Below are 13252 nucleotides of genomic sequence, written 5' to 3'. Positions count from 1 at the left end.
CAAGGCATTGGAATAACCTCTGATTCAGGCATCGGTGCTCGCAAACACAATGGCACACTCACCACGCACCCACTGCATGTGCTTGGGGAACTCACTAGAAGGCAGAGTCAGCATTTTCCTCTCTTAATCACCGTGTCCAAACCCCTGATGGTCCTTGTTTGAGCACTGCTGATGAAGCTCCTGCTTTAACTCCATGCTTGTGAAAAGGCAACATGGAAATTTCAGTACATTGCCCTTCTCTTCTAGTGCATGTATGGATTGCTTTACAGAAAAGGGAAAAGCAAAGAAGGGGAAAATAAGAAAGAGAGAGATTAAAATGCAAACCAAAGAGCTTACTAGCACAGCAAAGCTAACGTAATACCATCTGCTATATGTCTGGTCCCCATTTGGAGCTTGATCCTGCAGGGTTCTCTAGTGCTCAGGCTATTTCCTATGGCACCCTCCGGTGCATGCTTAATGTTAAGTGCTTTATGGGATCATGGCCAGAATGCTGAGCACCCCAGGAACCAGCCCTTGCTTAATTTTCCTGGTTTGTAGAAAAATCCTTCTTAGATCTGAGCCCTAGCACTTCTGGCTGCGATTTTCCTTCCAGCCCATCCCAACCCCCATTTTTAAAAAATTTTTATGCTGAATAGTCATTGTCAAGCAGGGTTAAGCCATGGGTTGCCCATGGTGGAAACTGCAGTATAGGCCCCAGGGAGGATGATATTTTACCCTGAACTGAGGTCCTACCTGGAGTTATTCAAAACTCCTTTCACTCAAAGCATGAACAAAATGAAAACTTCAGCTATAGATGAGAAGGAAGCGTATGTAATAAATCCTCAGGCATTGTCAGCATACATTCCAGAGGAGAAATTGGCTTTTAAATCAAATAATAATAAATAAATAAATAAATAAATAAAAACTAGGGAAGCAGTCCCCGTGGTGTGCCTGACAACATATGCTGTATGAAATACTTCAGTTCCAGAACCCCAACCTCTTTCGTCACCATGGCGTGCACCTTTTGTGCTCTTGGCCCCCGTTTCTTTCCTGTAACACTGAATCTTTGCAAAGAGCAGCTGTAAATTGCAAATCCAAAGCAAATTTTCAAATTGTAGAGCCAGATCTGTAATCAGTCTGAAGACTAGAATTAGAAAGGAATGGCAAAGTAAGCAAAGACAGTTCTTGGGAAGTGGCAAGCCTATTCAAGGTTTTCATTTCAGGGTTAGGATTCCTAATTCCCCTGTGAGCTGATCATTATTTAGTGCCTTAAAAATCAGTACATAATGTTTTAAAAATAGCATTCACCATGGTATGATCTCTCGTGTGCTCTGTACCCATTTGTGTGTCCATACTCATGTGTGTGTGTGTGTGTTAGTCATCCCTGCTTGCTCTCCACGTCCCCCACAACAAAATTTTACAAGCATTACAAACCTCTGGCCATCTTCAAACAGCTGCTAGATTTTCTAAGCAGCCTGCCAGAAAGAAAAACAAAAATAAAGGAAATATTTACCTCTTCTCCTCTGTTATAAAATTGGCCTAGGGCCTGGGAAAGACAAAGTATAGTCCTGGATCACTGATTAGATTAAGAGCTTGGATGTCCCCATATATGTCCATACCCTCTGGGGCTAGAAATAATTCTTCACTGGATCAGAGCACTAGCTGTATGCCTAGCAGGACCCAAGACAGCAGCTTTAAAATTGCCATATAATTGAGTATGGGAAAGACGCTGGCTTTTTGTTGTTATTTGTATATATTTTCTTATATCCCTAAATTCTGAGTTTATGTAGTGAGAAAAAAAGCAATTCCATCTCTGAAATACAGCTACCATAGGGGTACAAAATGACATTTTATGCCTAAACTGCGGTCAGGACATGGCCAGGGAGTGCAGCGTTCCACATTAGCACAAGTAAGCTCCTGATGGTAAACAGCATTTTTCAGTGTAACTGGTACAATGCACAGCACACAGGAGGCTTTTCCTTCTGATTCAGACCTCCAGTGCATAATAATTAATAATTAATAATAATAATAATAATAATAATAAATAATAATATTTTCACTGCACACAGAAACAAACACAGCAAGCAGAAGTGGCATGAACAGCAGACTGAAATTTCATGAGTGTTATAAACAGGCCTCAGTGTACCCTGGAATTGGGCCAGAATACTAGAAACAGCACTGTAGCCCTACCAGCACAGGGCCCCAGATTGCAGAAAGATGGGGGGAAGGAGGGAGGGGCTATGTCTCTGCTTTCATGCACTGCCTTACTCATACAGATGCCCCTCAGTGTATATGCTGGTCCAACCCACCTGTTGGTTATGGTCCCATGGAATTTCCTGGTGGCTTTCTCACATATACACCTCCAAAATGGATGCGAGGGGGACAGGGGGTAAGGGACATCTTTGTCAGACAAAGTTTGCATGTGTCCTTTGTGGGTGACTTTGTTAGATTTCACTGCCACCTTTAAAATGCATGACTTTTCTTATCTACTATAACCCACCACCAAGTAATTTAATAATGCATGTCCTGTAAAACATAAGTTGTCCTCTTTACTCCTGTGAATTTGCAGAAGAGTAAGATCCTTGACCTTGTGAATCCCTTACCCACCACTGCATCCAAATTGTGCTACCTGCAGTTGCTGCAGCTGGCAAAGGACTACTGCAGTCCTGAAAAGTGCTGCCAGGAAAGCCTTTCTGAAACACCATCTCTTATCAAATCAGCCCCTTTCAGATCCAGCACTTTGTAGAAATCACTATCAGCATTATTTTTCCGTCTTGTCAAGAAAGCCTGGCCGGTGCAACTTGGGTGGGTGAGTGTGGTGACATGGACAACAGGGAGACAAAGTAGCTCGATGCAAGGGACAATGCTGCAGGAGGAAATAAGTTTTTGGCTAGTCACCTGGCAGGACTGCATGAAATCTGTGATGTTGCCATATGGCTGGTTTCCTCGGGCTTTCCAGAAGCATTTGAGCTAGAGGGACTGAGAGGGAAAAGCTAAATGGCAGGTGACTGCTGGCCCTGAAAGTGTGCTTTGTTTTCTACTGCAGTTGATGGAAATGGTGGCTCTGTGTATAGATGGTCTGGGCACTGCTATTGAAGCCAGGGACTTGTAAATCTTGATAAAAGCCTTGATCCTGAAAGCAAGTAGGAATCTCATTGCAGCCTGTGAAGGCATTGTTGAGAAGGGTTATCTGTCCATTTCCCAAACAGATAAAAATTCATTTGGGAGCCTGACTCTCCACTGCCTTCCACTCAGACCTGCACAGGTAAGGGTAAAACACCACTGTCAATAGTGCTAGCACCGTGGCAGTTGTGGTCAAAAATCTCATGATCTCATGACCACAATACATGTGCCAAGCCCTGACCCTGGTGTGTCAGGTAGGTCTCTGGATTACAATCCAGAGTCAGGCAAGGGAGATCTGTCTACTGTCACTCTTAATACCATTGAATTGTGTCAATGGTAAACAATAGCATTGCACTGACTTTTGAAGGGTCTTTTTTGTTATCTTTTATAGTTTTTGGTTGGTTGGTTGTTTTTTTATAACAGGTTAATATTTTTTAATTTATCTTTTTGCTTTGTTGAAATGTCTGGTGGTTCACACTGGAGTGGCTAACACTGATTCCTTCTATTGCACTTGCTAATTAAATTTTCTTCTGTCCTCTTTTTTTTTTTTGCTGCATTGTACAAGACAGACCTCTCAAGTTCTGCCAAGCCCAATTCTGCTTTTATGTCAAATAATTAATAAAATTTTTAGATTAACCCAATATTTATGTTATACATGGTAATTAGATGTGTCTTTGACTTATGTATGTTTCTGTTTGAAGAAATGAACTTTAGAGATTGAACATTTGCAACTAATTGAGCTTTTTCAGAGCCATAATTATGTATACAAAATAAAAACTTTTTTCCTTTGTCTGTTTGTGTCCAGCAGGGTTTTCAGACTGTTTAGCTAAGGATTTTTTTTAAGTCTTTTTACTGGAACACATTTTATGATTTACAATCCCTTTCAAGTAATATGCAATAACAGTGCTGATTAAATTAGCATTACCTAATGGGTGAAAGTAGTAAGACATTTTGTTCAAATTACATCCTCACCTTTAAGAAGATGTTAATTGGTTGATAGGCCATTAGATGCTCACCAGAAACTCACCTCAGTTCTTACAATAATGATTACTGGCCAAATACGAATTTGGCAGTTATGGTTACTTTTAAATTCATATTAGTGAAGAACATGTGTTAACATAAAAATATCCCTGATGCATTACGGTGGTTTAACTGTAGTTAGTTTAGAAGTGCTTGGTTAACATCTAAGAGAAGAGGGGGAACAAATGTTTTACATTTGCCAATCAGTAAGCCAGGACTTTTACCCATTGCTTGGCTTTGTTTGGGTTTATACAAAGTTTCTCTGTTTCTGTTCAAGTTGCAGTAATCCTTCATTCCTTGATGTCATGCATTCTGGTTTTCCATACTTTTTATAATACTCTTTGAACCCTTAGACAACATCATATGTTATGAATATTCTTTTTTTGGACAAGAGAAGCAGGCAATCATTTTAGACTGCAGGAGCCCTACCCCTAACACTTGTCTGTGTGCCACAAGGAGCAACACAAAGGAGAAGCAACAGCAGAAAGACCAGTTTGGAAAGATGGTTTGGGATGAGGAAAACCAAAATATGAAAGGATCAGTGAAAAGGATGTCTTTCAAGGGTCAGAGTGTCACTGCTGTTGAGGGATGCTTCAAACTGTACCTGAAAAGCCTCTTCAAGGCTACACCTGGTTTCGTGCAGGAACATGTTCAAGCCTTTTCTAAAGAAGAGCAAAAGCTAGAAATTGGTCCTGATGAATGTGAGCAATGGTAGCAGACTATCAGCTCAGGTCCTTTTTTCCTAATGACAATATATTGCAGTTCAGAGATACTAACGGGTAATGGTTTTCCTAATCTTCTTGCCAGGTGACTGATAGGGCTTCTTATGCATTTGCCCCTCACTCTGTGACTCTTCCACCAGACTGTCATCTTCTTGGCCTTCCTGGCCTTCTTAGTCTGTTTTTGATATACAGGAATGCACAAAGCTGCTCCCAGGGAAGTTCAGACTGGACATTAGGAAAACATTCTTTATTGTGATAGTGGTCAAAAATGGGAACAGGCTTCCTGGGAAGGTGGTTGATGCCCCATGCCTGTCAATGTTCAGGAGGCACTTGCACAATGCCTTCATTTATATGCTTCACTTTTGGTTAGCTCTGATGTGGTCAGGCACTTGGTTTAGATGATATTTGAAGGTCCCTTCCAACTGAACTATCTATAAATCCTTGAGGCTAGAAATACTAACATCTTCTCTATGATTTAGTTTAATGCAAAATAGGTTTTGTTGTAAGGTCCTAACAGGAGTATATTGTTGAACATTACCAGCTGACTGAAAATTAAGGTGCAAAATACTGTTTTACCAAAAATCAGAGAGACACCTGAAAAAATCCAGTGTTTGTAAATTCATCATAAAAAATTACTCCCAGTCACATGGCTCCACATGCTGTTTCCAGTGTACATACGGCCCTGGCTTGTGGCCTTCGCAATGGCACTGGAAAACAAGCTTAAGCCCTTCCTGTTAATTTACTTGTGGAGGAGGTTTTTTCCACCAGGCAAGTTCATCTGTCAAGGTGACCTTCGTAGCCGACACTGAGCTTCTGCAGATAAAGAATGCCGTGTCAGCTTATTTGTGAAATTCAGTGAAGTGGCTGGCAGCAGGACTCCTGAGAGGCACAGGCACATTGCAAAACAAAACTTTTCCTACAGGCACTGGGAGGATTTTTCTGTTCCACAGCTTTCGTATGTCAGTACTGTACATTTTGCAATCCGTCTTTTGTCATACTCTGTAAACCCTCTTCTCTTGCCTGGCTGGTTTTCTATCTAAATGGTCTTGGGGTTAAATAGTTTCTTTCAAAAAATACCTATTCTGTAAATTTATGCCCTCCTTGGCAGATCTAAGACCAAAATTAAATCTTAATTGATCACGATTGCAGATAGGAGATTTCACAGATCCCCTGCCAAAGTCCAGGCAAAAGAAGTCGATTCCCAGAGATCTCCTATGAGAAGGTTTAATCTTTCATAGCATTCTAGAAGCTGAAGTCAGGTCTGGACTGCCTGGCCATGAACGACTATCTTCTTGCTATCTAAATAGTTGCTTTAAAATACAACACTTATTAAGTTTTGGCCATTACCATTTTTCTACCATGAAAAACAAGCCAGATTTGGACCATGTGTGCTTAATATATCCCAGTGTTAACATAAAATCCACCCTGGAGAAGAGCCCCTGATTTTTGCTCACTAACAGCTGGAATAGATCAATATATAGAGACCCTGGAAATAGCAGTCATGTTTCAGAAGAAACCACCACATGATTATGATCATGCCAGTTTAATTTCTGTGGAATAATTAATCCAACAATATTTCTTCCAGTTCCTTCCTTGTAGTTTTATTTTCATGCTTGCCATATGACATCAGTTAGACAAGTCCTTAAAGCAATTCCCCAGCAGCAGTGACCTGCTAAAACAGAAGACTTTATTTAGATGTGGGACCAAAATAAAAGGATTTTTTTTTCAGGATTTTTTTTCTTTCAGGAAAAAAAAAAAAAATGGTTTGGGTTGATCAGACTAATCTACACAGCATATTTTGAGCTGAGAAAAAAAGGATGCAAAAATCAGAAAAAGATTAAACATTTTGTTGCAACATCTTCTAAATGAACTGTTTTGTTTCCAACTTATGCGGATTTAACTTTCAACAGAAAAGTAAAACAAAGTCAAAATCTCTGAGATCAAACTGTTTATTGTTCTTCTGAATTTCTACAGGAAAAGAAAATGGCTTTGCTTCAGATGATGTTTAAATGAAGATTTTGTTCAATTACGTGTTTGGCCAAAGCCCTGAAAAGTCAGTTATTTTAATAGCTAATTGTTTAGGACTGGAACTTACATCCAGATGCAGCAATGAGCTTAAGCATTTGTCTCATTGTAAGGATAATCTGTGTTTTTCTGTAGTCATAAAATGGAGTCAACAGCAGGCCCATTGTATGTCTCAGCATTTAATTTTAGAAAAAGAATAGCATGAAGCCACATGTGTCAGAATTTAACTGTTGTATGACATTCGGTATACCTGCTGAACTATTTCATCCTTTTGTCCCTTATGTAAACTGTATATGGAATTAGTGGCGAGCTGTCTTTGTACTGACCATGAAACAGAGTACTCAAACATGCAAAAAGATACTGGTGCAGGCAGATCTCTGTGTCATGCGAATCGTGACCAGCTTCAGTGGGACACCTGTGTATATGAGTTCACCACTGTTTATTTTTCATAGGACAGCTGTGATTACGGCTCACCATTGCGCTGATCCAGAACAGTCAAGAAGAAAAAAAAAAAAAAAAAAAAAGATGTTGAAACATAGTTAAATTCTTTGGAGGTAAAAAATGTTAAGTGCAAGGGCACTGCAGGCAGAGTCTCACAGTTCTCTTGCTTTCAAGTGTTTCGAGTGTACCTAATGCCCAGTGAGCAGTTATCCACTTGCAGCCTTTAACAGCTCTTTAGTGAGTCCCTCACTGTCCTCTCCTGTTATGGACAGCAAAGGAGACATTTCATCCATCGCTGTGCTGAATTGCTCTTTGGAGGTGACTTTCCTTCCACCAGCTGTCATCAGGAGCCCAAAACAGCACAGACCTAACTCACACGTTCCACTTCAATGTCTAGTGTAAGACAAGAGGACCCAACTTGAAACACAGAGAGTGTTTTAAATGCTGACAGGAGCCCAAGGGAAGATATTCTCATTGTGAGTTGCTGCAAGTGAGCTGGCCTCTGCTTCCTTCCCTCCTTCCCCAGCCGTGTTTTTCTGTACCACACAGGCAGCAAGCTGCAAGGGACTAAGTTTGTAAATGGGAATCGAACCTGCCTTCACATTTACCAAATGCAGCCAAATCTCACCTTAATTCCTAGGAAAGCCTAGGTAGGGCACTGTTACCAAGGCTTGCCTAAATTTCATCTGAGAGCAACTTTGGGAAAAGGCAATCCAGTATTGATTTTTATATATATTTCAACTGAACTATACTATGCTATGCTACACAATACTATACTAACTATACTATACTATACTGTACTGTACTATACTATACTATACTATACTAAGCTATATTTAAACTATATTTATCTGAGTGTTTATACAAAGCCTAGAATTAAATATAAAATTAATTTATTCATACAGCAACAGTTTAAGGAGAAGCAACAGTGAATCACTTTTCTAAAAAGAGGGAGAAGACATCCTTGAAGCAGGGGGGCAATCTTGGGACTATTCAGCATGGAGGTGGCCTTTGAATGCCTATAGGAGGTGACAATATAGATATTTTAGCTGGGAGGATACAGACTAGTATCACCATGTCATTTCATGCAAAACAGTAGCTGCCGAGCAGCTGCTAGTAACCAGCAATGCCAGCTGGACTTACATCATGAACAGCTCTGTAGTCCGCTACCAAACTTGTGAGCCACCGTTTCCCCTGCAGTTTATACGTTAAAGTATGACCTAACAGTCCCTAAACAGACCTACAGGCAATGGTAAATGACCTGAAGCTTTCAAAATTTTCAAGGATTTACATCATTCTAAAAGTTGACCAGAAGAAACAGAAAGGCAAGATTAAATCCAGTGTAAAAGACGAGACAAACTTAACTTCAAGATGGACTGTAAAACCAAACCACTTCTGGTCTTGCTGTTTTTTGTCCCTTCAGGAAAGCTGTGTCTGATTCAGGTAGTCCTTTCCCTTCTCTTTTCTTTTTCTCTGCCTTTTTTTTTTTCTCTGCTTGTTCCGATTAAATAACAGGCTTTCTTTCCCCTTTACTCTACCAAAGGGCTTTAGCTATGTGTTTGGAGGAAGTGAAGAATATCAGAAAGCTCATAACCAGAAAGCCAGCTTTTCCTCCTGTATATTGAGCTGCAGGAATGATGACAGGAATGCTGCCAGTTTGACAGCTCAGCTTAAGTATTTCAATGGATAAGTAAAAGTTTGGTGAAGGGAGTTTAGTTTGACCACCGCAAGTGCTTTCTGTGGTAAGGAACTGGTTGCACATGGGCTCTCCCCCAGCTGCAGCTCCAGGCATTCCTGAACTTTGAGAATTTTTCTAGCTTGTGTCAAAAAACAATTGTGGGCCATAGTCCATGCAAAACCTGATGCATGCTTTTGCCAGTATTCATCTGTGTTTCACAGTGACCATCCCCCCCCAAAAAAAAAAAAAAAAAAAAGCAGGAAAGACTTCCCCATAAATGTTTGATTTCTTAATAGCTGTACTCTGGCTTGCTTCTCTTTCCTAGCTGGCATTGTGCACTGGAGAGAGCTTCTCATTAATTTACATCTGGCCATTTACAATTTTTTGAGTTATGTTAATGGTAGTGTCTTATATCCCTTTAGCAGAAAACACATAAATTGGCACTGTCTTTTTCTGAGCCACCCCACAGGGACTCTCCTGAATTACAGCACAGCTAGCACTGATTACTTTTTTTATTTCTCCTCTTAGGAAATGGATAAAAGGTTTAAGTTCTGACACAAACAGGAAAACACACTAAGAGGATTTATCCTGAAGGCATCTACTCTTTAAATAGTGATGGAGCAGTGTCAGTCTGTTTCCCACAAGGACCAGAAGCTCCACTGCTCTTTGTTCCCGCAGCCCTTGTATGACTAGAGGCAGAATATCCTATCACAGGCTGTCAGATAGCTCCCAGAATAAGCAACTTTGTGATCATAGGCTGAGAAAGAGCTCACTGCCACTAGGAGCATGAAGAAGTTGAGTTTCAGAAGGACTCTGCCCTGCTGCTTTAAGGATAGCACCAAGGCTTTATTCCGCTGTGAGGTAAGATTTGCAGAATTTTCTAAATCAATAACTTCTCAGCCTCCCAGACCCTGCTCCCTCCCTCTTGTTTTCTTAAATAAGGAGTGACAGGAGGGGGAGCAAGCTGTCAGAGTTATCACTAGTGGAATTTTCCAGCTTTACCAGGCAGGAAAGGGGGGGGGGGGGGAGCAGAAATAATGATCCACTGCAGAAAAACAACTAGACACAGTGCAAGAGTCTGCAGGATAGGTATATGAATGTTTTGAATTGTTTCAAGCTGAAGTGACATGAAAATGCACCTCAAAAACTATTAATATGGATCTCTTTAAAGTTTTAATGACAAGGTGTGTTTCTGGAGTGTTATACTCTGTTGTACAATTTTTTCCTCATTGTTTATGCTTTTTAAAAATGTATGTCAGTGGAATAATGTGCCAGAGGGAGCAGAACCTCTACTTCAAATTAAATTAGTCAAGTTTTTCCCCTTTCTTGCTTTTGTTTGATTTGAGGTCAGAAACTTGCCTTTTTCAACCTTTATCTTTTGATGTTGTGTAGGCGTTTGTGATATCAGTGCATATTTCAGCTCAGTGTTGTGGCCATAATTTAACTTGCACAACTAGAGGTTTATAGAAACATAGCTTTAAAGAAAGAAGAAACTTAAGATATATCATTGAATGGGAGGAAATCCAGGTCTGACAGTTTAAGTGATGCATTCATGCAGATTACATGGCTAAATGAGCTAAAGTGTTTCTATATTCATGAATACTTTATCCAAACCCATATTTTTCAAACTGTGCTCAAATCTGGCTTGGTTCTGTAAACTTGGTAGGCAGGGATTTGCAGGTAGCACCAGATTTTTATAATGGACACTTTCAGTTTGAGGGTACTTACGTTTGGTAATCACACACATACAAAAAAAAAGAATCCAGTGCAGCAGGGGACTCATGATGAGCAGTAGGTAAAACTGTTTGCCTGGTCATGAAAACTGGAAAAATTCAAGGGAACTGGAAACCAGGGCTAGTCCACATTGTTTGGATGAAACTGGAAGCTTATGTATGTAGTCAAAATAAATGAAACAATAGACAATCAATCCAGAACTCATGGACAGGACAAGTAGGAATTCTAGGGAGTTTCTCTCCCGCTGTCTGGCTGGTGTGACACACACATCACTGCGCCTCCAGAGCAAACATCAGGAGTGTTTGAGGAGTTGCATTTAGGGAGCTCCTGTTCCCTGATAGCTTGAACATACTGAAATGGCCAACACAACATTTCCAGTTCCAAAGTCCCCCTGTAGTAAAATATCATGAGCCAGGGTCATGACCATTTGACAGAAATAATACTCCTTGCCTTGGGGAAAACTTTTCAAGGATTTCTTACCCTGTTGTTCCTTTTGTATAGGCAGAACAAGGCCTCTACTGAAGATCAAAGGGAAGTCACGAATGGCACAAGATGCTGCAGAGCAACACAATATGATGATCATGATCCAATATGATGAGTACATAATAGATTTTTGTTGACTTTGATCACAATGAAAGAGCAAGCACTTTTTTTAGCCATGTCAGGCACAAAGTCTCACTGAAAGGAAATATAGGCAGCTAACATCCCATGAGATTTGACTTTTGCTAGCTAGGTTCTTGACTGATTTTTTTAGAAAAAGAGAAAAAAAATCAGAAGGTTTATTGTGAAATTTCTACTGTATGATTAAAATTCTAGCATTAAGAGATTTTCTTCAGCAAGTAAGGTGTCATTATGAGCCACAGAAGTGTCCTGCCAGGTTGGAAGAGAGGGCTTACTGCCATCAGGGCAGTGCCCAAACTGCCTTCTGTGTTTTTTTGATTTCTTTTTCGTACGTATGGAACAATTCTGAGGGGTCTCCCATCACTGGTTTTGCTCCTTATTGTTCTCAATGAAAGTGATCCTGTCCGTGCAATGAAAAGGCATAAAACTCCTAGGTGCTAGGACATTTTCAGGCAGGGCTTTACAGTGCAATTAAAAGTGATTCCTAATTCAGAAAATTTCTGAGAGGCACAGGAATGTAGATGGTTCTAAACAGCTACAAATTCTCTGCTGTTGATGTTGTTTCAAGATAAAGACCAAATTCTGATGAAAATGAACCTATCAACACTAGGCAATAAGCAATAATTGTTTCAAGTTTTAATCACTCTTTAGTAAAATGTTTCTTAAAATGTATTATTTTTGAAAACATTTGGTGGTGAACTATGCATAAGTGATCATAATGACACATCAGCCTCTCAATTTGTTATGTGTTTCTCCTACCCATGAGTCCAATGACTTTGAATATCAAAGTCTGTTCCATTTTATCTTGAATTAAGCTTCCATTTAGCAACCAGTCAATGTTTATCCCCTAGTTCATGCCTTATGAAACATTCCATTCTCTGTGTTATATGGCTTTTTCACAAAAGCTTTTAGGAGATTACTGAAATATTCCTTCCCTTTCTTTCGATCTTCCGATGTGTATTCATATATATACATATATATTATTATACATATATATGGATTCATACTCACATATATGAATCCATATATACATATAATAATCTTCCCTTTAGGGTATTGTGTGTGTATTTCATAAAGGAAAGCGCATTACAATACAGATTGACTTTATGGTGGTCTTGCAGAAACTCCTGACAAGCAAAAGAATAAATAACAGCTGTTTTAATCAAAGCCAAATTTAAAAGATAAAGCTTGAATTTAGGTGGCCAAAATCCCAGAAAATTGGGTGAACTTAATGCCCACGGAAAGAGATAATTAGTGTAATAGTATGCAATGAAGTTAAAGGAAACAGTCTCTGTGATGTAAAAGCCTGTCACCTTCAAAACCAAGTTTGAATGCAGAAGTATTTACTCTAAGTGTAAGTCTGTAGGGTGTGTGCTCTAAACTCTACAGTTGTTTCTGAAAATGAGAGTTAGGTGACTGCCCCCCTTAGTTTCTTTTAAACGTATAACCTGTAGTCACCTGGAAGGCCAAAAAAAGATATCAAGCAGTGGCTGAACACCAACCAAGAGTACCAACTGAAACCAAAGAACTAGTTATAAGCACAATTATTCCCTTATTTTACTGAAAAGCTGTCAAGTGTCTCTGTTTTGGATTAACCATGTGAAGATGTGTTAGCCTGTTCAAAATCCTGTGGAAGCATTTTGAATCAATTGTAACTGATATAAATATAGCACTTGACTGGAAATATTCCAGAGTGAGAGAGCTGCAACAGTTCAGCCAAGATACATTATATCAAAAGCATGGATAAGTAATTCAGTGTCCTCGTGGGAAGGATAGCATTACAGCTTCACAACATTCATAAAGTGCCTGTGTTGTGAAAGATCTAATGCAATCATTAAAAGATGGATGAATGCCCTGTGAATCTTCACTTCCCATCATGGATCATGGCTCTTATCTAGGCAGGAGTGAG

At 39.7% G+C, this 13252-nt stretch overlaps 1 protein-coding gene across 4 annotated transcripts in view; it reads left to right on the top strand.

Annotated features, from left to right (window-relative positions):
- ARHGAP28 (Rho GTPase activating protein 28) overlaps positions 1-13252 on the top strand; it is a 77105-nt gene that overhangs the window by 16601 nt on the left and 47252 nt on the right. Inside the window, exon 1 of one of the 4 annotated variants that reach the window (XM_084508166.1) lies at positions 9612-9849. The exons of 2 other annotated variants lie outside the window; for them this stretch is intronic. The gene's annotated coding sequence lies outside the window, so the exon portion shown is untranslated. Of the gene's footprint in view, positions 1-9611; positions 9850-13252 lie in introns of those variants that run through there. One more of the 4 variants, XM_084508167.1, reaches the window with a different exon arrangement.

This window comes from Aythya ferina (genome assembly GCF_964211825.1).
Source record: "Aythya ferina genome assembly, chromosome: 2".
Lineage (NCBI taxonomy): Eukaryota > Metazoa > Chordata > Aves > Anseriformes > Anatidae > Aythya > Aythya ferina.
Note: the sequence above shows the minus strand (reverse complement) of the source record. Positions and strands in the feature narration are given on the sequence as shown.